Genomic DNA, 26,635 nt, shown 5'->3' with positions numbered 1-26,635 from the left:
GTTCATCTCCAAAATGGGCCCATTCTCAGTATTGACAAAAATTTGAGACTGAAGAGCTGAGACTCAGACCCTCATGACCTCTTCAAGGTAAAAGTAACCCTCAAAGGTCACTCTGCCTTTGCTGGCAGCATCCAAACTGTGCGGATCTCATCTCTAAACTTCTAGTAAACAGAAAATATTCTCAAGAGAAGATTTATAATAAAAGGAATCAGATAGAAATAAGATACTATGGGATTAAAGAAATAAAACAGAGTTACGACCGCACCTTTTTAAGCCAGATATTTTTCTAACTTGCATATAAACCTCAGTGAAGAGCAGGGTGAAGCCACAGTAGAATAGAAGTCAAAGCACAGAAGGGACTTTGGCCTCTTGGCCTCTAAGTGGGATAGGAAAGTCTAGGGGAAGGATGAAACTTCCAGGCACCATCACAATTCATGCTGCAAAGCTGTGGCCCCTAGCTGCTAAGCCATTTTGAATTTTATTTACCTCTCTGGAGCTGGACACATGAGGACCCAGCTGGTTCAAAAATGCAGAAAGAAGAAAGGAACAGTTTCAGGTCTGAAATTTTCGAATTTGCATCAGACACTTCCTGTCAAACACTGAAGTTGCGGGACGCCTGGGTGGCTCAGTCGGTTAAGCGGCTGCCTTCGGCCCGGGTCATGATCCCAGGGTCCTGGGATCAAGTCCCACATCGAGCTCCTTGCTCAGCAGGGAGCCTGCTTCTCTCTCTCTCTCCCTCTGCTTGTGCTCTGTCAAATAAATAAAATCTTTAAAAAAAAACAAACAAACAAACACGGAAGTTGCTGGGATAGACTGACAGCCCCTCTCACTAGGCCAGTGCCATTTAATCATTAATCTTCAAGGTTTTCATAACTAATCCCCAGTGATATGGGGCATCTTTGGGGAAAGTTTCATTCAAATAAAACTGAAGTTGAACTTGGAAAGTGAACAGAAAAGAGGTTCTAGAAGCTACCTTCTAATTCTGGGTGGGCAGAAAATTGTCTTTCACTCTAATTTAAAGTAACATAGAGGGGCACCTGGGTGGCTCAGTCGTTAAGTGTCTGCCTTTGGCTCAGGTCATGATCTCGGGGTCCTGAGATCCAGCCCCACATGGGGTTCCCTGCTCAGTGGGGAGTCTGCTCCTCCTTCTCCCTTTGCCCCTCCCCCTGCCTGTGTGTGCCCGCGTGTGTGTGCACTCTCTCTCTAATGAATAAAATCTTTAAAATAAATACATACATAAATAAAATAACAGAACAATTTTCTCATCTACTGCAATATTATCCAGGAAATCTGAGGCAAAGTCACCAAACTATTTCTAAATGCAGTGACTTGCAAACAGAGACTGACTGCGACTTTGTATCCCTTGAAATCTACTCAAACATACCTCGGGAAGGGAGACCAACACAGCACTCAACATGCACAACAGTACCTATCTGATGTTAGAAACCTTTGAGTGAGACAAGGCAAACATGAACTACGAGTATGGAGGCATGGGGAAAGACTGAGGAAACCAATCTGCTTTCTTCTATGGCAACCCAAATGAGGAACTGAAGACCCTCCATGCTTACTATATTTATGCTTAAGGCAATTTTAAAAATGAGGTCTTAACCAAAAAGCCTGTACCTGGCCTTCAAAAAAGTATTTAAATTTTTTGGATGGGCTACAAGAACTAAATTGTCTGCACAAAATCTGTTCAGCAGGGACCTGTTTTCAGCAGGTAAGCCTATTCACAAGTAAGAATCTTTCATTTTCATAACATTGTCTTGTTTTGTTTGAAGAAAATATTTGTCTTTTGATAATTTATATCCATACACATGGGTTTACAACCCAATTCACCCTACTTTTGTGGTTAAAAAAGAAAACAGAAACAAAAACAAAAACAAGGGGGATATTCATTTGGTCCTGAGTAAATAGTTACCCCAGACAACTAGTAAAAGTAAATACAAATGATCCCTCAATGAATGAACTTCAATCTATGCCTCAAAGAATTTCTACAGATAAAACCCAAGGAATATGAGCTTAGAGTAAAAATCCACAAAACACACAAGTAAACAAGGCAAAGTAAATAAAAGCTAGCAGCAACAGCTGACAAAAAAAATCAGACTTGCAAAATCTTTGGATATGGAATGGCAAGATACTGAATATAAAATAAGAAGGTTTAATACTAATTCACCCAACAACTATTTTTTTTTTAATACCTTCTATTTGCCAGGTAATATTCTAAGCTCTGAGGACAAAGCAGCTAACAAAACAAATACCCCGGCTCTTAAGGAGGTTACATTTTAGAAGAGAGAGACTCGTAAAATATGTAGTATGGCAGGTGGTAGGGAAAAAAGCTACGAGAGAGATACAAAATACTATAGTAGAGGGTATCTCACTGTCCTTAGAGCCACGCGAGGATAAGCTTTGGGTATGAGGGATGATCTGAGAGTTCTGGGCTTCTTGACAGAAACAGGGACATAGGCAAAATGGGATTGCAATGCCAGATAGTGGCAGTAAGACCCTTATGGGGAGTGGAGTCTCTTCTCAAGAGCATACAGAGTCCTAGGCTTCCCTCTTCACCCCTGCCAATGCTCATGTGAGGGGTAGGGAAGGAATGATCTTATTTGAAGCCCAGGTTACAAGAGAGATCCCTCTCTTTTCCTGCTGATGGAGGCCTAGAGGACAGAGGACAGATTGGTTCACCTTTGAACCTTTGTTTCAAGAAATGAAAGCTGGTAGATATGAGCAAGAAACAAGAGACTATACAGAACTGTCCAACAGAACTTCTAAGAAAGAAAACAAGGGTAGAAATTAAAAACTCAAGTGCGAAAGGAGATTGGACACAACTGAAGAATTAGTGAACTAGAAGTCAGATCCTAAAAAGCTATACAAATGCAGACACAAAATATGAGAGATTACAAGACTTGGATGATAGAATTAGAAGGTCTAATATGCCTGTGATCAGAATTCTCTGAGGAGTTAGCAAAAATGAGGGAAAGGAAACATTCAAAGAGATAATAGCTGATAATTTTCCAGAATCGTTGAAAGTTATGATCTACCTGGCCACAGCAGGCATTTAAGTTTTGGACTCCCTGTCTATAAGTAAAAGTTTTTATTAAACCACCTTCCAGAAATATGTCTTTCATTGAACACTACTTTACAGTTTATAAAGGGCCTTCACATACTAAAATCTATGCTACATGTTTTTAGATTTATTAGTCTAGGATTTGTTTTCCTGATAGGAAACTGGAATAATCTCTAGACATGTATCAAGGCCATTCTCTTTTTTTTTTTAAGATTTTATTTATTTATTTGACAGAGAGAGACACAGCAAGACAGGAAACACAGCAGGGGGAGTGGGAGAGGGAGAAGCAGACTCTCTACTGAGCAGGGAGCCTGATGCGGGGCTCGATCCCAGGACGCTGGGATCCTGACCTGAGAGCCGAAGGCAGACGCTTAACGCCTGTGCCACCCAAGCGCCCCAAGGCCATTCTCTTTAAAGCAGAGAAGAGTAAGTTACTCATGACCAAATTTACTAAAGATTACTACAGCACACTCTTCAATGTGATGGACATGGTAGTTACTGCTGAATTTGGTTGATCCTCTGCAGTTTCCACTTCAACATCCTTTTGGGATATTTGCTTTGCAAATTTTCCTATCTTTTGTTTTTTCTCCCCAGGAATGATTTTGAGGGTCTACTGAAGGAAGTGCTCTTCAGTAGGTTAAGTGGTAAGATCCAATTTCATCATGATCTTGGAGGCTCCATAAATAACTTTCTCTATTTACTACGTGAATAAGGTCAGAACCTTCTTAGCATGACATAATAGGCTTTTTTTTTTTTCTTTTTTTGCATTCTGTCACTATTCTCCTTCCCAAGTCTACTCTCAGTACAAGCACACCAGACAAGTCAAATTTTTCCCAAATATATGAACACATACCAGGCTCTTAGGCCACCATGCTTGTGTACAGAAAACTCCCTTGACCCTTTCATTGTTCCTCCCTTCCTTTTTCAATGCTCCTCACTAACCTCCTCCCACCTAAAATCCACTGGTCTCAAAAAACTCAACTGGTTTTTCAAGAAATGGGCAGAAGACATGAACAGACATTTCTCCATAGAAGACATACAAATGGCCAACGGACGTGAAAAAATGCTGAACATCACTCGGCATCAGGGAAATACAAATCAAAACCACAAGGAGATATCACCTCACACCAGTCAGAATGGCAAAAATTAACAACTCAGGAAACGACAGATGTTGGTGAGGATACAGAGAAAGGGGAACCCTCTTACACTGTTGGTGGGAATGCAAGTTGGTTGTAGCCACTCTGGAAAACAGTGTGGAGGTTCCTTAAAAAGGTAAAAATGAGCTACCCTATGACCCAGCAATTGCACTACTAGGTATTTATCCAAAGGATACAAACATAGTGATTCAAAGGGGCACCTGCACCCCAATGTTTATAGCAGCAATGTCCACAATAGCCAAACTGTGGAAAGAGCCAAGATGTCCATCGACAGATGAATGGATAAAGAAGAGGTAGTATACATACACAATGGAATATTACTCAGCCATCAAAAAGAATGAAATCTTGCCATTTGCAACAATGTGGTTGGAACTAGAGAGTATTATGCTAAGCAAAATAAGTCAGTCAGAGAAAGACAAACATCATATGACTTCACTCATATGTGGAATTTAAGAAACGAAACAGAGGAACATAGGGAAAGGGAAGAAAAAAATAAAATAAGACAAAAACAGAGAGGGAGACAAACCATAAGAGACTCTTAACTATAGGAAACAAACTGAGGGTTGCTGGAGGGGAGGGGCTGGGGGCTGGGGTACCTGGGTGATGGGCGTTAAGGAGGGTACTTGATGTAATGAGTACTGGGTGTTATATGCAACTGATGAATCACTAACTTCTACCTCTGAAACTAATAATATATTATATGTTAATTAAATTGAATTTTTAAAAAACTCAACTGGTTTTTTATGACCTTCCTCAAACTGGGCATCTGACTACCCAAAGCTTTCTCTGACATTTATGGCACCTACTGCTACAAAGTATTCATCTCTGTATCCAGGCGGGTCTGGCATGTGATGGTTGTTCAATAAATTCTTGGTGAATAAATGGTACAGAAAGTCTGGGAAAACACTGGGGTTGGGATGGGGTGGAGGGAATCAAGCTTAAAAGGTCACTGTAGAGCAATCTTCATCCCTGGACCCAGAAATACCACATCTAGGAAATTTACCTATACAAATAATTGAGAATGTGCTCAAAGATTTAGCTGCAAAGCTCACACTTCATTGCTGTTTCAATAGCAAAATCCTGGACACAATTTTAATCCTTTAGTTGGACTTCAGCTAAATAAACACACAGTGGAATACTAAATACCCATTTAAAACATGTATGGAAAAAAATAGAAACATATATGGAAAATATTTAGTGGCATGTCATGATATTTTATTCAAGGAAAAAAAGCTGTTCAAGGAAAAAAGCAGTGTGTTCACTCTGCTTACATTTAATGCTATACATCGAATTGTCAACAGTGGTTTCCTGGGTGTGGGATTTCAATTTTTTTATCTTCCTTCTGATTCCAAAAAAAAAAAAAAAATCTAACTTGTATACAATGAGTAGTAATTACTTTTGTGATTAAAAAAAGGAGGACTTTGTTTTCAAAGGAGAGAGTCCTGTCCTTTCGTGGTCCGACTTCCCTTTGGAGCTCCAACTCTTCTGAGATGCCATTCATAGTCCCAGCATTCCAGGGTGCCCAAGGGAAAAGGGCTGCCCAGGTATTTTAGCCTCATTTCACAAAATAGAGGCTTGGAAGGGAAAAACAGCTGCTCCAGTGCTCAATGATTTTAAAACCCAAACAGTTCCCAAGATTTGGCAGTTAGAAAACTTGCATTAGCATGCTTCACTTTTCAAGATAAACTCCTCTCAAAATTCTCTGCTGACCCTGAAATCATTTGCCATGGAAGGACTCCGTCCCATCCAGGAGAAAATTCGAAAGCCAGCTTATTCCTTCCTACCCTAATCTACATGTACTTGGACATTCCACAGCCAGAAGCCATCCCCCCCCCACCCCCCCACTTTATCTTTTACTGGGCTGCCGCTCTTCCAAAAGGGGACCAAGCCAGCAAAGAGGCCCAGGCCGGTAGGGCTGGCCCCACGCCTGAGGTGCTGGGTCCCTCTCTAGGGCATGGCAGACAGGCCAGCTGTGAACCCGGTGACTTGACTTCCTCCTCCTTCCCGGAGGTCCCCGCCCACATCACCGTCATCAGGTCTCCGAGGAAGTCACATTCTGGCCTCTGAGCTGTTCTGAAGGTTCTGGGAGGAAAAGGGAGGTGAGGTGGCAAGAGCCCTTGCACGCTTCCAAGAGACAGGGCCCCTAGCTCGCCGTCTGTCACTAATTAGATGGAGATGGGGGTAAGTGATTTTCCCATGGAGTGGATTAAATCTTTCATCTATCAGAGAGGGTACTGACCAAAAATGACTGCGTCCCCTCTCCAGTGTTAGAAGGGTGAGTGCCCAGATGTCCCTGGGAGCGCTGCAAAAAGAAAAGAGAATTATTATGTATTGAGGATCTTTGAGGTGCTAGCACCCATGTAAACACTGTCTTCTTTAATCCTCCAGTAGATCCTTTATGTTAGGTGTCCCTGATCCCAATATATGGTGTGGCAGAAGTTCTGCGAAATGCTTTCCAACCTTGTCCACTTCGTGGTACACATGGACAACAATATGTTTACGGCACACTTGGGCAAAAGTGAGCACCAACCAGAAGCAAACTGCCCCGCTGCCCCACAAAGAGGGGCTCCACCTCTCAGTGTACCTGTCCCACCTGTTACCTGTTTGCTGCTCACTGGAATGAAAGCCGGGAAGAGGGCGCCTGGGTGGCTCAGTCGTTAAGCGTCTGCCTTCGGCTCAGGTCATGATCCCAGGGTCCTGGGATCGAGCCCCACATCGGGCTCCCCGCTCTGCGGGAAGCCTGCTTCCTTCCCTCTCTCGCTGTGTCTCTATCAAATAAATAAATAAAATCTTTAAAAAAAAAAAAAGAAAGCCGGGAAGAGGCTGATCCAAGAGAAGTAGGACATACAGCTGTGTCAAGACAAACCTGGATTTGCTTCGCAGCTCTGCCTTCCGTTTGACTTCAAGCACGTAACTTGATGTTTTTTGAGCCTGTTTCCTCACCTCTACGTGACGCTAATAATAGTACGCACGTCACTAAGACAGTGACATGAGTGATGAAGCCGACCGAAGGTTTATCAGCGAGCCTGCGCCCAGAGAGCGCGTCCCGCCTGGGCTCCCCGGGCGGCCCCCGCACAGGCCCCGGGGCAGGCGCGCGGGGAGGCGCGGGCTGCGGGCAGCGCGGGGGCGGCGGGGAGGCGCCGGCGGCCCGGGAGGTTCCGGGCTTCCGCGCAGACTTCTGCGTAGCCGGACGGCTGCGTCACCGTCCGAAAGCGCGAGCCGGCCGGCGGGGGCGGGGGCGCGGCGCCGCTGGAAGCCCGGGTGTTCTAACCGAAAGTACGGGCCCGGATTTCCCCGCCGCGGTCGCCGTGGCTAGTCTGCGGTCCGCCTCGCCCCCCCCGCCCGGGGTCGCCGTTCCCGCTCTCGCTCCCGCCCCCTCGGCCCGCGGCCCCCGGCGGAGTCCCGGGAAGCGCGCGGGGGCGGTCTCTGGCGCCGAGCGGGGACGGCCCCCACGCGCTTCTCTACTCGCCGCCTCTGCAGCGAAGCGAGGCTTCCTTGGCCCGGCCTTGGGGCCGTCCGGATCCCCGCCGTCCTGGCCGCGCCGTCGCGCCTCACGGTTCCCTAGGGAGGAAAAAAAAGTTGGCACTGTGGCAGCCTCCCCCGCTTCTTTCCACCCCGGCCGCCCGCCCGACTCGCCCCATTGCACAATTCCTGCCGTGGAATTGCCGCGTGACTCGGACGGAGCCCAAAAATGTTTCCCAGGTTGCCTCCGCCGAGAAAGGAGCGGCTGGGTATCCCACTCTGACCCCAGGCGCCCTTGAAATTGTATTTCTCCGGGTGACTGGGTAGCCCTTTACCATGCAGAGCGTGCCCTTTCCAAAGAAAGAACAGCTACTAGCCTGCGGGTACTAGTCCGCTCTAGGTTGATTGCAACCGACACGTTTCTTTTCCCCGTGTATATTTTCAGACAGAAAAAGTGTTTCAATCTATTTGGGGAAGATTTCCGGTTTTAAAGGAGGACGAGGAGTGAATTGCTTAAAGGCGTGGAGACAAAATTTTGAGCTCTCCAAGAATCAGTGTTGTTGATGGTGCATAGTAGGTACTGAATAGATAGAGACTGAATGAACAGTTGAAGGAGGAATTTAAATGGCTGTGTGTAGACCAAAGCTTTCAATTTGCATATGAAATTTAGAGGTTGACTTGCCCAGGGTTACCTAGCTAATTAATATGGAAAGCAGGAATAGAATTTGCCTCTCGTTTCAACTTGAAATACTTCGTATTTATGAGATGGGTGTACTTTCCCCTCTATACGAAAATAAAATGCCTTCTGCAGTAAGCTCTACAGATCCTTAGTCTACGCCCTCTTCCTACCTATCTAAAATAAACAGAACAAAGCAACGACTCCCAAACACAATACATGCATGTAATAGGCTGAATTTGGCAATGCCAAAGAAAGATGTTTGCAAGGCATTTTTTGTCTTATCCCCATAAGTTAAGCACAAAATAGGCTAAGAAGAAGAAGAAAGAAAGAAACAATAGTGCTTCTCCAAAATGGTATGGAAGATACCATTTGCCACTAGCCTTACTTTTTTAAGTACAGTGTTTGGTGTTTTGCATGGGAACTGCTAGACTTATGAGTAACTGTCAGGTTTGCTCTGAGACTGGTCAGATATTTTGCTCAGGCTCAGAATAGATTTGTAGCTCATCTTTCAGAATAGACAAGCTGCAATCTGTGAGAACACAAGGGACTTCAATGACAGTCATGCAGATGGCTGGACAGCTTGTTGTCTTTGAAGTTTCAAGGCTGACCAAGTATACCAAATGTCTAATTTAGGGAACAGAATTGCCAAACAAGTAGATGTTAAGGGCGAAGGAATCAAAACTGTAAGTGGCAATCAGGAGTAAAACTTCATTCTTTTGTGGGCTGTCAACAATGGTTTCCACCATGATGATTATGATACAGTTACAACAATAACATCCAAATACAAATTCTTCTCCAAGAAGATGGGGAAGAGGGGTTCCAGTGATAGAACAGCAGATCAAATCATGAAATGTCTCATTTTGTAGGTCAGCCGGATACACTCTGAACTGGGGCAATCTTTTTTTAACTCTGCTCTCTCTACCCTGTCTCTACCTCTAATATCTTGAAGGTGAGAATGAAAACAGAATTGCTAGAAAAATTTGAAATTCTAGGCAGCTAAGGTAGAATATGTCAATTTTGGTTTGATAATCCTACACAATGTTCATGAAATCAAAGCATCACCTCCTATGTTTTCCCACACTGCAATTTTCAGTTGGCCATTATACCAGACTACTGAACCTGAACTTTAGAAACACAAAATGTTGGCCCCTATTATTACACTGCTTTACTGCTTGAAAAAAGGCATCTGATCAAACAAAAGCCATCTTTTCCAACGGAGATCTTAACAATAACAACCTATTTGGATGCAAGTGATACTTTTTCACATATTACATATTTCATTCAACACCATTGTGTAATTCGTGTCAAATTTTTGCAAAGGAAATACCTCAGGACAATCTCAATTGTTAGCATTTATTAGTTTAACTGAGAGATTTATCAGTCATGGTGTAGCATTGGAATTTGGGGGGTCATTAGAAAAAAATGTAATTATACTCCTTCATTTTATAGACGAGAAACTGAAGGCTGTTGAAATTAAACAATAGATGGAGTTCCTGACACAGTCAAAACCAGAACTGAGGATTCTGATTTGCCATGTGTTTTATAAAATCATCACCACAGACTTCATTTCATGAGTGTGTGGTTCCGCGTGAGGCATGGTGCTTGGAACTGGGGATAGGAAAAGGTATAAGGAGTTCTCAAAGATTTTATAGTCTAATTGGTGATGTAGGCCAATGTTTCTCAAACTTTAATGTCCACAGGAATCACCTAGCAAGATTGCTAAATGCAGCTTCTGATTTATTGGTTCTGGGATGGGACCAGGCTCCAAGGAGATGCCATTTCTGCTGGTCCACAGGCTCCAAGGAGATGCCATTTCTGCTGGTCCACAGACTACACTTTGAGTAGCAAAGTGTAGGACATATAAATATAAAGATAATTAACAGTCTAGCAACCTAAGAGAAACAAAAAGAATAATAAAATCTTCTGAGCCTGTTTGAAATGGATGTCACAAAGCTCATGCTCCTTACTTCTAAGAATGTCCCTCAGAGGCTATCTACTGTTACAAAAGAGTAACCTATTTTTGTCTCTGGGAGCACAGCATATAAGAAATAAGGAAATAGTGGGCCAAAGAGAAAGAAAGGAGAAAAGTGATGGCAAGAAATACCATCAAAGGAAGAGACAGAGACACCATAAAAATTTTTTGAAAAAATGTAAACTCATGGCAGCCAAGATATCAATACTTCTGGAGAGTATCAATGAGAATGTAGTGTTGAACAATGGATTCAGAGCCAAGAAGTCTCAATTCAAGTTCTGGTAGGCCAATTAGTAACTATATGATCTTTAGGCATATATGTAACCTGTTTAGCTTCAGTTTCCCTATCAGAAAAAAAGAGAGAGAGAGAGAGATAATACCTCAAATCTCCCTGGATTGAGTAATTATATATTAAAGCACTAGACACAGACATGTTGAAGAATGTACAAAGCTTCACAATGCAGCTTAGGTTTAGAAACTCAGCAATTTTATTAAAACCAATGCAGTAACCAATAATTCCAATCTTACACAAACTACTTCAGAGAACAGAAAAAGTAGGTACCCTCCATGACTAATTTTATGAGGCTGTTATAACCTAACTACAATAACCTAATTAGGATAATGCATACAAGAAAGGAAAATAAAAGGCCCATAATCACTCATTAGGATAACTACTAAAATGCAATGACCAAGTCTGGTTTTTCTCAGAAAGGGAGGTTGGTTTAACATTAGAAAATCAATTAATGTAATTAATGTAATTAACAGATTAGAGGAGAAAAATCATATGATCATCTCAATTTCAGGAGAAAAAAGCCTACATCAAATATTCTGCTTAATGGTGAAATGCTGAAAGTATTCCATTAGAGATCTGAAACAAAACAGGATTGCCTGACGTAATAACTCGAATTTTACATTATATTAGAAGTCCCAGTCAGTATTTTTGGTTTTTTGAATTTTTTCCCCAGCCATTCTTTTTGTTTTACCTTGGCATTAAAGGTAGGAAAAATACACACACACACACACACACACACACACACACACACACTCATTGTAAAGGACAAAACAAAACTCATTATTTGCAAATGATTTGATTGTATATGCAGAAAGCCTAAAAGAATTTATAGATAAATGATAAGAATGTATAAGAGAGTTTAGCAAGATTGTAGGATTCAAAATCAGTATTACCATTGTAGGCAGAATGAAGTCCATCTCCCCTACAAAGATGTCCAGATCTTAATCCCTGAAACCTGTGAATTTTTGCCTTACAAGTCAAAAATGACTTTGTAGATGTGATTAAATTAAGATGATCAAATTATTCTAGATTATCTGGGTGAGCCAAATGTAATCACAAGAGTCCTTAAAACTGAAAAATTGTGTCATAAGTCAGTCAACCTGTTGTTGCTGGCTTTGAAGATGGAGAAGGGGGGCTACAAGCCAAGGCATGTGGGCAGCTCTAGAAACTGGAAAGGGCAAGGACACAGATTCTCCCCTAGAGCCTCCAGAAAGCAGCAAAACCCTTCCAACATCTCGATTTTAAGCCCAGTGGAACCGATTTTGGACTTCTGAACTACAGAACAGTGAGATAATAAATTTCTGTTGTTTTATACCACTAAGTTTGTGGCAACTTGTTACAGCAGCCTTGGAATAATACAATTACAAAGTAATTGATTTCTAAATACCAGTTCACAAATGAAAGCAAAGAAGGTTAACACCTAGGACATTTGTGGTAGCATCCAAATTTATATGTTAAAAAAATTACCCAGGAATGAATCTAACAAAATATATACAAGAAAAACATAAAACTTTATTGAATGTTGTTAAAAAGGACCTAGAGAAATGGAGATATGCTATGTTCATGGACTTGAAGATTTAACATTTAAAGATATGAATTCTTCCCCAAACTGATCTATAGATTTAGTTACAATTCCAATTAAAATCTCAACAGACTTTTTTTTGGTGGAACTTGACAACTTGATTCTAAAATATATATGAAAGTCAAAAGGCCAAAAATAGCCAAGACATTCTTGAAGAAGAAGAAGGTAGGGGCTTGCCGTCAAGATATTAACATTTATAAAGTCATTATAATGAAGATAATACGGTAATGGTTCAAGCATAGAAGAATAAATCAATGAATTTGAAGAGAGAGGGCAGACCTAGATCCACAAATATATAGACAAAGGGGCAGGCACTGAAGAATAAAGGAGAAATGATGGAGCCTACAATAAATAGTGCTGGGATGTCTGGGTATTTATAGTTACAAAAATAAAATTGGATCCTTACTTCATACCATACATATAAATAATCTCCAAGTGAATTAAAAATCTAATGTAAAAGGTAAACCATAAAAATTTTTTCCTGGGCTAGGGAAAGTTTTCTTAAGACATAAAATGTATAAATATAAGAGGAAAGATTGGTAAATTAGACTATATTAAAATTGAGAACATTTATTCATCAAAAAACTTCATAAAATACCTACCATCCTCTGGGAGAAGATGCATATTTGCAACACATTTAAGTAATAAAAGAGTAGTATCAAAAATACACAAAGAAGGGCGTTGGGTGGCTTAGTCAGTTAAGTGTCTGACTCTTGATTTCAGCTCAGGTCATGATCTCAGGGTCATGGGATGGAACCCTGCATCAGGCTCTGCACTCAGTGGGGAGTCTGCTTTAGATTCTCTCTCTCTCCCTCTGCCCTTCTCTCTCTCTCTCAAATAAATAAATAAATCTTTAAAAAAAACAGATACAAAGAACACTTACAAATTAGTAACAAACACAAAATAGGAAAATGGACAAAAGACAGATACCTCACAAAAGGAGAAACTCAAATAGCCATTAAACATATGAAAAGATGCTCAATGTTAGCAGTAAGGTGTAAAATGCAAAGTAAAACCAGACTGAAATATTTTTACGTATCCATCAGATTGATGAAAGTATGTTTGGCCATTCCAAATGTGGAAAATACTATGGAACAATGGGAACTCTTATACATTACAGATAAGAGCATAAATTTGTGGGGTGCCTGGATAGCTCAGTTGGTTAAGTGTCCAACTCTTGATTTCAGTTCATGTCATAATCTCAGGGTTGTGGGATAGCACCCTGCCTTGGGCTCCATGCTCAGTGGGGAGTCTGCTTGAGATTCTCTCCCTCTCCCTCTGCCCCTTCCCCCTACTCTCTCTCTCTCAAATAAATAAATACATCTTTAAAAAAAAGGCACAAATTTGTATAAGCACTTAAAAAAACAACTTCACAGTACCTTTTAAGACTGAACATGTTAGTATCCTATGATTTTACAATTCTCCCAGTTATTATATACCTTCAACTAGAAACTCTGGCACTAGGAAATATATACATGGATGTTTATAGCAGCATTGTTCATAATAATAAGAAACTGGAAGCAATCCAAATGTCCACCAAGGGTTGAATATATAATTAATTATTTTACATTCATAAAAGGGACTACTATACAGCAATGAAAATAATGAACAGCTACACACACCAACATAGATAATGCAAACACAAGGTTGAAAGAAGCAAACCCCTGAAGAAAATATACAATATGATTCTGTTTATACTAGTTCAAAACAGACAAAACTAAATACTCTTGTTCAGGGATGAGCATAGGTCATAAAACTAAAGAAACTAAGGGGATAATTATCCTAAAAATCAGAACATTGATTATCTCAGCAGTGTAGGGAGGGGAAAGCAATTGAGGAGGCCCACACAGGAAGTTTCTTTGACAAGGAAAATGTTCTTTTCTTAACTGTGGGGAGCTAGACAGAATGCTTACTTTATTCTTATTCTTCAGAATGTACATTTATGTCTTATACATTCTTATGTGAGCATGATTAAAACAAAAACTATTCAATTAAAAACAAAACAAAAAATTACACTGAAGGTTTTGTAGGTGGAAACAAGGGGCTTCGTTCTAAACCAAACAACAAAATAAGATCATCATAAGTTTAGTAGTAAATATAATTTACAAACTCTTTTGATTGGACACCAGCTACACCCATTTTAGAACATTCCCACAACTAAATCTGTTTCACCAACCTTGAGTCGGCACTAACATAGAGGTAAACAATGAATATGGGCTTGATAGCAAGAGAGATTTTATCTCTGCACACAACTGTGAGGAAGCAACAGAGAAAAATCTGTTTTTTCCCATGGAGAGACTTGAACACGGTAAAATTAAATCTTATTTGGTAACGGAAATGATGAATCATTAAGCTCCATGAGTAGCTCACGAAATCATAAACTTAGCTTTCCCTTCTGCAAAGACTGAAATATCTTACAGTCTAGCATCTGAATTTGAAATTATCTTTAGGTCTAGGTGGTTTGCTTCACAGTTTTTCTTGAATTACAACAGTTTCCATTCTTAAAGGGAGACTCATCTGATGTCTCATTTTCCTCTTGAAAAAGGGGGCTTATTTTATTCTGCTTTAGTGGCAGGTGCTCATTATGTTAGATGAACCTAGAGACTCACTGAATTATGCCTTGTGTATAAAATGTTTGATCTTCATAATGTGTAGTTTGAATCATCCAGAGATGACTAAATAGTCACGCACTTGATTTAATAAGCTAGGTAATTTTTGCCATCTGCCTTAGAAAGGTCCATCCAAGATGGTTAAAAGTTTAAAAAATAAAAAGTGTTGATCTTTATCTTCCTCATCTAGAATTCCTCTTTGCACAGTAATGTTGGATAGTCCTGATTTTGAAACAAAGTGGCCAAAATGAATTGTTTAAGTTCCAAGTTCCACTAGTGCATGCAAGTTCAGGCCCTCACAGATCAGAGTAACGGGGGCTCAACATTCCAGGAAGATACAATGGGATCCACTTTTTTGAATGTAAATAGTTAAAACCAGCTTTAGTAAACCCAGTTTTGACAGAATCCAAGACAGGAGTGTTACTGGGTCCTTGGATAGAAGAAGATCCAGGTGCTATTTTGGGAAAACACCCAGACTGTGTCTCATCTCCTCTCTATAATTCTATCTCATTCTTCTGTCTCTACCAGCCAGCTTTGGCTGCATTTCTTGCCCCCATGGATCAGATAACCATCCCACAGCTCCCATGGTGACCCAAGTCCGGCCACCTAAAGAGATGCTCATTTTTAGTCCCATTTCCAAGTTCCACAAGGAGACTGATTTGCATAGCTTGAGTCTGGTGTCAACTCCTGGTCCAAACAATTGTGATCAAGTAGGAAACCAAGGGCCCACTTCTATGGGATGGACAGACCACCTCACTGTTACCCACTGCAGAAGGGTAGGACAGAAATGCCGAGGGGATTAGGAAGACCTTTCCTAGTCAAAGGCCTGAAGGCAAAAATGTGTATGGTGTGTTCTAGTAATATTGTGTAAGACAATTTGTCTAGGTATGGAGTTTGTGCAAAAGCACTAAGCAACAAAATTGGAGAAATAGTTTGAGTTCACATTGGAGAAATTCCTGGATGTCAAGCTAAAAGGTCTAAATTTCTGTAGACTCAAAAATTTAAACCCAGCATGGAGCCCAATGCGGAACTCAAACTCATGACCCAAGATCAAGACCTGAGCTGAAATCAAGAGTTGGACATTTAACCAACTGAGCCACCCAGGCACCCCTCTATAGACTTTTTCATGAGACTTTTATAGGTTCAATGAGTTTAACAGGTCTTAATCAAAAACATATATATTCATGAAGTCTTTGAAGGTTAGAAAGTCTATTTAAATGTTTATGTTTATTACACAACTGTTTATAATAATAAAAAGTTGGAATCAACATGGATGGCCATCAGTAGAAGAATGCTTACAGAATTGACAGTGTATCTATCCTACAAAATTTCCTCTGGTCATTAAAAGGAATGATTTAAAGCTGTGATCATTAACATGAGAAGCCCTGTTACCTATTAACAGTAAAATTATTAACAGAAAAAGCAAGTAAAGTAGCAGAGATGTATAATACGATTCCATTTATAGGAAAGTACATAGCTTTTAAATAGGTAGAAAAATTTCTGAAAGAACATTCATGAAACTGTTAAAGTGGTTTCCTCTGGGGAAGGAAGTGGGATGAATGAGTGGGTAGGGTAGAGATGAAGAGTGACATTCACTTTACTACATGTGTCATGTGCTTAAAAAGATAAAAGTACAAATACATCATTAAACATTTTTTAAAGTTAACTTCCTTTTCAATAACACAGGCATAAGGGTATGTACTTAGACTCAGAAATTAGAATAATATTACCTTTCATTTCTGAAGCAGCTTGCAGTTGACAGCTGTGATAACTAGCCCTTGCTTTGTTCCAGGTATCTTTTAAGCCTTTCCATATGCTAACTCATTTAATCCTCACAAGGACCCTGCAAGTTTGATACTGTTATTCTCCCATCTTACTGATGAGGAAGCTGAGGCACAGAGATGAGTTAGTGACCCAGGCTCACATAGCCAGTAAAGGGCAGAGCTGAGATTTGAATGCAGGTATTTTCCCTCTTGAATCTCAGCTCCTGATCACTTTGGCTAAGTGACACTTATACAAAAGCATTTTCACATATATTGTCCCCCATATTACATGGGAGAAAACGAGGACCCATACCTCAGTGTACTGTAATTGCCTGTTTTCATGTTCATGTACCCACTAGACTCCAAGCTCTACCTTGCAGGAATCTTGGTTTGTTGTTGGTTTTTACACACTGGCACATAGGAAGGGGGTAATACGTGATTGTGAATACTGTGGTGGCTTAAAATGTCCACAAATTCTTTGACGCCACCTTTAAGAGGTTGAGCCTAATTCCCCTACCCTTGAGTATGAGCTGGACTTAATGGCCCATTTTTAATGACTGGAATGAAGCAAAAGTGGCAGTGTGTGACTTCAGAGACTAGGACATAATAGGCATGATGGCTTTCCGCTCCCTCTCTTGTCTCTCAGATTAGTTGTTCTGAGGGAAGCCAGGTGCCATGTCATGAGATACTGAAGCATCCCGCTAATAGCCATGGGAGTAAACTTGAAAGTTCAGCCTCAGTCAAGCCTTCAGGAGATTGTAGCCCTCTCTCTCATCTGGTCTGTAACATCCTATGAGAGCCTGAGCCAAAATCACCAAACTAAGCCACTTCCAAATTTTATGACCTATAGAAATTATGAAATATTAAGTGTTCATTATCTTAAGCCACTAAATATTGGCATAACTTACTACACAGCAATAAATAATACAAATGCTTTTGATTAAAAATAATATATGTATATATGTGAAACTTGGATATTTATGGAATATATTAATATACTTTTTCTTTTTTTTACGATTTAGTTAAGAGAGAGAGGGAGAGTGTGTGAGTTGGGGGAGAGGCAGAGGGAGAGTGAGAGAATCCCAAACTGAGTGGGGAGCCCAACACAGGGCTCGATCCCATGACCCATGAGATAATGACCTGAGCTGAAATCATGAGTTGGATGCTCAACTGACTGAGCCACTCAGGTGCCCCAAATATGCTTTTTCTTTTACATTTTCATGCATATGATCTTTTCCTTAGTTGGCCTGAAGCATATTTGCCTGAGAGTGCTATGTGGAGATTGGGATTAGGATTCTTAAAGTGGGAATTAATAAAGGAAGGGTTAAAAATCAGCTTCTAACATCCAAAATAGGATTTTTGATCAAAATAGTTATTTAGGAAGCCAGAAAAAAAGGTGAGAGAGAAGAAATTTTCCACATTCCTTTTCCTAACCATTGACATAACCAGGGTTAAACCTGGTAGACTAGATCATGGAGTTTCTTTTTTAGCACAATGAGACAACTGTGTCCACCTATAATGACTAGACCGTTGAGCTTGCTGTCCTTGGACAGAACGAGGATATGATGTTGAGGAAGTGGGCTGCTTCAGCCTTCTTCCTGTGCCAATGGATTGTAGGCAGAAGGTGGGAGTTGGAGTTAGGAAAGCCAGTTAGTGAGAAGTTTTCTTGATCCCAGGAGTAAGTCCCAGAGAGGAAAGGGGTGTGAGACTGGTTGAGGGGAAGGCTAAGGACCAGAGAGCTTCTCCTCTGCTTCCTACTTGGGATTCAAGAAGGAAATCACTGATTAAGGTGAGTCAGCAGCACATGGAGTGGGCCCAGGGGAGGAAAGAGAGCAGACTAGAGGGTACAAAGAGGGCCCAAATTGAGCCCCATTAGCTCCTGTGTGGTGAGGAAGGGACAGGTCTTCTTGCATCTCCTGTAAAGGGACACAGAACTTGGCTCAGTTGAGAGATAATAACGCTGTCATGAGGGTGGTCAAGATGACCCCCAGTAGAAGTAGAGATGAAGACAATGCATAGAGGATGTGGCAGAGAATCAAAGAAGTCTGTGGTGCTGGTGCTGATAAGAACCATGGTGGACCACTGTCAGCTGAGGTATACCACCTGCTCCTGACCAAGTGGAGAAAAATGACCATCCTATCAAATATTCCACTTTTGACTTGGGCAACAGAGAAGAGCAGAAAACCAGAGATACAACTGTGAGACCTCAGTGGACACGAGTCCAGGAGCTAGTCTCAGGAGCAGCTTACTTCAGACACTTGACTACAGAAACTGACAACTAAGAATGTTGGATTGAATATAAAGATAATATATAAATATGATATGTTAAAAATTTATATATAAAATATAAAATAATATAAAATGTTATTCAAGTATTAAAGTTATGTAAAAACACAACTAGGGGCACCTGGGTGGTACAGTTGGTTGAGTGTCTCACTCTTGGTTTCAGCTCAGGTCGTGATCTCAGGGTTGTGAAATTGAGCTCTACGTAGGGCTCTGTGCTCAGTGTGGAGTCTGCTTGAGATTCTCTCTCCCTCCCGCTCATGTCATTCGTGCTCTCTCTCTCTCTAATAAATAAATATTTAAAGATTTTATTTATTTGTCAGAAAGAGAGGGAGAGCACAAGCAGGGGGAGCAGCAGAGGGAGAAGCAGGCTCCCTGCTGAGCAAGGAACCCAGCGCAGAGCTTATCCCAGGATCCTGGGATCATGACTTGAGCCAAATGCAGATGCCTAAACAACTGAGCCACCCAGGTGTCCTAAATAAATAAATCTTAAAAAAAAAAATACAACTATATTAAAAGTATCAGAACACTCACGTGACCAATAAAATCTATTTTTTTTTAAATGTAGGCTCACACCCAGCATGGAGCCCAACATGAGGCTTGAACTCACAACCCCAAGATCAAGACCTGAGCTGAGATTAAGAGTCAGATACTTAACAGACTAAGCCACCCAGGCACCCGAAAATCTTTTTTTTTTAATGTTTCAAGTTTTTATTTAAATTCTAGTTAGTTAACATATAGTGTACTATGAGTTTCAAGAGTAGAATTTAGTAATTCATCACTTACGTATAACAGCCAGTGTTCATCACAACTAGTGCCTTCCTTAATACCCATTGCCCATTTAGCCCCACCTCCCCTCCAGCAACCCTCAATTTGTTCAAATCTAAGGTATACTGAGTACCAAAACTGCTTTTGCTCTAAGGGCATTTAATAATCCAGCCAATTTGAGACTCTATCTTCCTAAGGAGTAAAGTACAAAAGGAAATCCACCAGCAAAACTAGGAATTCACAACCTATTTTCCCCAAATCTCCACCCATAGGAGGCTGCTAAATAATACAATGGGGAAACAATTTCATCCTTGAAAATTTGTGATCACTTCCTGGAGTTACTGCAATTACAACCTCTTGATGGTCCAAAAAAATTCAAGCAATAAATTTAAATTGGTGCGGAATACTGGTAAAGCCCATAGGGATTAAACATGACAAATACAAACCCATCCTGAGAAGTCATCTTCCTCCTAGGCCTCAATGTATTTACATAAATAATTTTTCAAGGTCACTGAGCAGCCCGCAGTGAAAAACAACTAAGCACACGTAAAGAAATAAGCACTATGTATGAGAGCTAGAAGAAACAATAGTAGAAACAGGGCCAAAAAAAGACGTCAGATACTGGAATTATCAGACATAGATTAAGAAACAATTGTATCTACCATTATTAAAGATATAAAAGGCACATTTGAAAATATCTTCAGGATACTGGAAACTATAAAAGGGTGACCAAGAAACTTTTAAAAAGAACCAAATAAAACTTCGAGAAATGAAAATCACAGTTACTGAAATTAAAAACAAAACAAAAACCAGTGGTTTAACACCATATTAGACATAAATGAAACGAGAATTAAAGAACAGGAAGTTTAGGTCATAAGACTTTATGGAAGGCAGCACAGAGATGCAAAGTAATGGAATATGTGAAAAAGAGATTAAGATTGCTGGAAAAGAGAGTGAGGAAGTCTAGTGTATATTTAAGTAGTTCTAGAAGGAGAGGAAAGACATGACACGACAGAGATAATATTTGAAGAAATAATAACCTGTACTTTTTCAGAGCCAATAAACGGTATCAATTCACACACTCAAAAAAAAAAAAAAAAAAAAAGCCAAACAAATCCTATACAGGAAAAAGGGAAGGGAAGGGAAGGAAAGAAAGAAGAAAGGGAAGGGAGGGGAAGGGAACAGAAGGGAGGGAGGGAAGGAAGGAAGGAAGGAAGGCAGGCAGGGAGGCAGGAAGGGGGAGGGAGGAAAGCAGGAAAGAATGAACTAACTGTTGAGCAAACTTTAAACCTAGATTCCTCATCATAAAACTAATGGACAGCCAGAGGTGGGGGGAGAGACTGGGGTGGGGTATGGGTGGAGATCACCGTCAAAGGAACAACTACACTGACAACTGATTTCTCAATAGAATCAATGGAAAGCAGATGATAGTATAATGATATCCTCCATGGGGTGAAGGAAAATACCTGTGAACCTATTATTTTATTCCTAGTGAAAACATCTTTCAAGAATGAGAGCACAATATAAACATTAAAAAAACAATTAGAACATAAAGATTAAGTTTACTACTGTTCAGATCCTTGTAGAAGGAAATCCTGAAGGATGTCATTTTGGAAGAAAGAATGTGATCTCAGATGGAAGCTCTGAGATGCTAGAAAGAATGAAGAGCAAAGAAAGTGGTAAATATATGGATAAATCTATACAATGCAATGTTGTGCATAATACAACATTAATAATATCTTATGAGATTAAAAAATAAGTTAAATTCACAAAAGTAAAAGCATGCAAACCAGGAAGAGAGTAAATGGAGTTAGTGTTCAAAGTCTTTGTAGTATCTAGCACAAAAACAGCATTATTGACTAACTTTTGAATTGATAGGTTATGTGTGTGTGTGTGTGTGTGTGTGTGTGTGTGTGTGTATATATTAGCTAACTGCTAAAAGGATACAGAGAATGTTAGCCTATAAATGGGTAAGGGGTGGAGAATGGAATGATTAAAAAAAGTCAATTCAAAAGAAGAAAAGACAGAAGAAAAAGGGAATAATAGAACATAAAAAGGAAAACTGTGGTAATTTAAAATATGTTAGTTATTAATACTAATTAATGAAATAAAACATAAATGGAATAAATGCATCAGTTAAAAGACAAAGGTTTTCAGACTGAATAAAACAACTGTAAAAATATTCAAACAGATGAAATGGGAAATACATATACTCTGCAAATATAAACAGAAAGGAGCCAGCATTCTTATATTACTAGCACTCTAAACAAATTTTAAGGCAAAGCACATTGAAAACAATTTGGTTGTTATTTGAAAAGCTAAACACAGAATTACTATGTGACCCAGCAATTCCACTCCTAGGTATATAACTAAAAAAATTGAAAGCAAGGACTCAAAAGATACTTTTCTACCATGTTACTGCAGCATTGTTCACATCAGCCAGAAGATGGAAACAACCCAAGTATTCAACAAATCAATGGTGAAACAAAATGTAGTATATACGTGTAATGAAATATTATTCAGCCATAAAAAGGAATGAAGTTCTAATATATGGCATATATATTAGATTATATGGATGAACCTTGAAAACATATGCTAAGTGAAATAAACCAGACACAAAATGATAAATATTTTATGATTTCACTTATATGAAATCTCTAGAATAGGCAAATTCATAGATACCAAAAGTAGATTTGTCAGGGGCTGGGAGGAGGGGAGCATGGGGAATTTTTGCCTAATGGTTACAGAGTTTCTATTTGGGGTGATGGAAACATTTTATAACTATATAGTGGTTATGGTTGCACAACATGGTGAATATAATTAATGCCACTGAATTGTACACTTAGAAACAGTTAAAATGGCAGATTTGATGTTATATATATTATACCAAAATAAAAATTGACTAAGACAATCACTTCTTAACAATACAATTTCAATTTGCACTTATTTTTAAAATTTATATATACATACTAACAGCCTCAAACTAGGTAAGAGAAAATCAGAAGAGCTATAAGGAGAAATAGACAAATCCACAATTATACAGGAAATTGAAACAAACATCTGTTAATAATAGATAAAATCAGAAGACAAGAAAAATTACCTAATAGCTGATTCAAATAATGATGATTAATAAAGTTAACCTAATTGAGATATATATATATATATATATATATATATATATATATATATATTACATTCAACAACTGCAGAACAAATACTCTAAAGTCCACACACACTATTTCAAAATGGACTCATATGAGATCATTAAAGCAAGCCTCAACAAATTTTAAAGGACTGAGATAACATCGTTTGTTCATTCAGATCAGAATGTTTTCTGATCACAGTGTGATCAAACTATAAATAAACAATAAAAAGATAGGGGTGCCTGGGTGGCTCAGTCATTAAGCGTCTGCCTTCAGCTCAGGTCATGATCCCGGGGTCCTGGGATCAAGCCCCACATCGGGCTCCCTGCTCCACGGGAGCCTGCTTCTCCCTCTCCCACCACCACCCCCCCCTTGTGTTCCCTTTCGCTGTGTCTCTCTCTGTCAAATAAATAAATAAATAATCTTTAAAAAAAAGATAAACAGAACATCCCTATGTAATTGTAAAATTACTCATAATGGAAAATTTAAAAAATGTTTTTAATTGAGTAATAAAGTCATACCTATCAAAAACATGTAGGATACAGCTAAAAAGAACTTAGAGGGCTGATATATAGCCTTAAATGTTATAATATTAGAAAAGAAAAAAGGCTAAAACTCTATAGGATAAACAACCACCTCAGGATATTAGAAACAAAGTGAAATAAACAGAAAGAAAGTAGTAAAAAAGAAATAATAAGAACAGAAATACATGAAATAGAAAAAATACTTAGTAGGAACAATAAAGCCAATAGTTGGTTCTTTGAGAAGACTGATAAAGTTGTCAAATCTTTAGTGATACTATAAGAGAGAGAGACAGACAGAGACAGAGAATAAATATACACACACACAAAAACTATCAAGAATGAAAAGGAGCATTCTACTCCAGATATTGCAGACACTGAAAAAATCGCAAAGGATACAATGAATGGCTTAATACCGATACATTTGAAAATGTAATAAATTATATGGAGGGGTGCCTGGGTAATAGTATAAAAAACCTGAATAATCCTATAACCATTAAAAAGTTGAATCATTCATAGAAAATCCAGGGGGTGCCTGGGTGGCTCAGTCGTTAAGTGTCTGCCTTCGGCCCAGGTCATGATCCCAGAGTCCTGGGATGGAGCCCTGCATCAGGCTCCCTGCTCAGTGAGAAGCCTGCTTCTCCCTCTCCCACTCCCCCTGCTTGTGTTCCCTCTCTCGCTGTGTCTCTCTCTGTCAAATAAATAAATAAAATCTAAAAAAAAAAAAAAAAAAAATCCAGAAAGAAAACTCCAGGACCAGGAGGCTTTCATGTGAGTTCTACCAATATTTTAAGGAACAAGGTATTCTAATACTATATAAACATAAAATAAGAGAACAACTCTCAAATTCATAATAAGATACTAAAACTCATCATGGACATTATGACAAAATATAATTACAGGATAATTTGATCTATGGACATTAATTGAAAAATCTGAAGCAAAATATTAGCAAACTGAATCCAGCAATACAAAAGGATAATATAGATAACCAAACTGTATTTTTCCTAGAATACAAAATTGGTTTAACATTAAAAAATAAATCAATGTAATTTGTCATACTAGTAAATGTGAAAAACCATATGATTACCTCAATATATTCAGAAGAAGCAAATTGTAAAAAAAAACGATATGTACTCTTAATTTTAAGATTCATCAGACTTGAAATAAAAGGGAATTTAAAATCCATTAAAAGTAATCTATAGAAAATCTACAGCCAACATCATTCTAAGTAGTGAGACACTGAAAGCTTTCTCTCTGAAATAAGGAAAAATAAAAAGATGCTTACCATCATCCCTTCTATTCAACATTACACTGATAGTTTCTTAAAGGTTAGTTGCAATGTAGAATCTGAAATCACATCAGTGAACTATATACTCTGTTCATTTAAATCTTCTGCTCTCTAACTCGGAATGAAACATTTTTTAATATCAAGCATTGGTCGTTTGGTAAATATTGGTTCATTGAGTTACACAAATTTTCCAAATGTTAATGCATTCCCTTATATAATATCAAAAATTTCACATTTGTTAATATTGCCATTAATCTCATCAGAAAAAGATGTACTTAAGGTACAATTACTTATGATTTAATAACATTAATTTTTACTGCTTTAAAAATATTCTTAAGTGTGGGGCACCTGGATGGCTCAGTCGGTTGAGCATCTGACTCTTGGTGTCAACTCGAGTCATGATCTCAGGGTTGAGGGATCGAGCCCAGCATTGGACTCTGCCCTCGGCAGGGAGTCTGCTTGAGATTCTCTCTCTCCCTCTCCCTCTGCCCCTCCCCCCACTTGCACACCCTTTCTCTCTCTCTCAAAATAAATAAATCTTAAAAAAAAAAAAGATATTCTTAAGTGAAAGTGGCATTTTTTTGCTAAGTGGTATTGAAGAATACAATAACAATATAATAATGAATTTATGTTGTACATTGTCACGTGATTTTTCTGCATCTACTGAGATGATCATATGGCTTTTATCCTTTCTCTTATTAATGTGACATATCACCTTGATTGATTTGTGAATATTGAACCATACTTGCATCCTTGAAATAAATCCCACTTGATTATGATGAATGACTTTTTACATGTATTGTTGGATTTGGTTTGCTAATACTTTGTTGAAGATTTTTGCATTTATGTTCATCAGAGATATCAGCCTGTTGTTTACCCTTTTTGCAGTATTTTTATCTGATTTGAGTGTCAGGGTAATTCTGGCCTTTTAGAATGAATTTTAAAGCTTTCCTTCCTATTCTATTTTTTGGAATAGTTTGAGAAGCATAGGTATTAACTCTACTTTATTTTATTTTATAGAGAGAGAGACTGAGTGGGGGGGCGGGGGTGAGGAAGGACAGAGGGAAAGGCAGAGACAGAATGTCATTGTTAGTAATCAGTATGTTGAAATGTTCTATTTCTTCCTGATTCAGTTTAGAAGGTAATATGTTCCTGGGAATTTATACATTTCTTCTAGGTTGTCCAGTTTGTTGGTATACATTTTTCCATAATATTCTCTTATAATCCTTCATATTTCTGGGGTATTGGTTGTTATTTCTCCTTCATTTCTGAATTTATTTATTTAAATTCTCTCTGGTTTTTTCTTAATGAGTCTGGCTAATGGTGCTTCAATTTTGTTTATCTTTTCAAAGAACCAGCTCCTAGTTTCATTGATTTATTCTATTGTTTTGAAGTCTATTTTGTTTACTTCTGCTCTAATCTTTATTGTCTCTTTCCTTCTACTGGCTTTGGGCCTTGTTTGTTCTTTTTCTAGCTCCTTTAGGTATAAACTTAGGTTCTTAATTTGAGATTTTTCTTGTTTCTTGAGGTAGGCTTGTATTTCTATAATCTTCCCTCTTAGAACAGCTTTTACTGTATCCTAAGGATTTTGGACCATTGTGTTTTCATTTTCATTTCTCTCCATGTATTTTTTTACTGTATTGTCTGACTGCCAGCCCTACCCACCAATGAAAACCTCTCAGGGGATAAGGCAGGAAGAGTATCCTGTAGGTCATTGCAACTGCAGCCCCAATGGATAGACTGGGGGCAGGCCTCTGGTCTGACTGTAGGCCCTGCCCGTCAGTGAAAGCCTCTCGGAGGACAATGCAGGGAAGGTGCCTTGCAATTTGGTGTGACTGCAGCCCTGGCAGACAGGCTGGGGGCAGGCGTCTGGTCTGACTGCTGACACCTCCCAACTACAAGCCCACAGCAGCCCCAGACTGGCTCCTTAACAGCACAGGGATTAAACCCTGCCCAGTGAGCTTACAACAGGCAAGGTGAGCTATTGCAGTGGACTGGACTGAAGGCAAATGTGGCTCAGTAGGGCATATATAACCCACATAGAAG

At 39.2% G+C, this 26,635-nt stretch overlaps 2 long non-coding RNA genes across 5 annotated transcripts in view; both read right to left on the bottom strand.

The window, feature by feature from the left end:
* LOC144381919 (uncharacterized) overlaps window positions 1–26,635 on the bottom strand; it is a 436,617-nt gene that overhangs the window by 177,520 nt on the left and 232,462 nt on the right. The gene's annotated exons all lie outside the window — the stretch shown is intronic.
* The window catches only part of LOC118546969 (uncharacterized), a 72,413-nt gene continuing 51,195 nt past the window's right edge, over window positions 5,418–26,635 (bottom strand). For all 4 annotated transcript variants that reach the window (XR_013448142.1, XR_013448141.1, XR_013448144.1 and 1 more), the window contains 3 exons: window positions 7,091–7,785; window positions 6,825–6,992; window positions 5,418–6,526 (listed from right to left, as the gene is read on the bottom strand). This is a non-coding gene — a long non-coding RNA (uncharacterized LOC118546969). The remainder of the gene's footprint in view (window positions 6,527–6,824; window positions 6,993–7,090; window positions 7,786–26,635) is intronic.

The sequence above is a fragment of the Halichoerus grypus genome, chromosome 5, assembly GCF_964656455.1.
Source record: "Halichoerus grypus chromosome 5, mHalGry1.hap1.1, whole genome shotgun sequence".
Lineage (NCBI taxonomy): Eukaryota > Metazoa > Chordata > Mammalia > Carnivora > Phocidae > Halichoerus > Halichoerus grypus.
The sequence above is the reverse complement of the archived record's forward strand: the minus strand, read 5'-3'. Positions and strand labels throughout refer to the sequence as shown.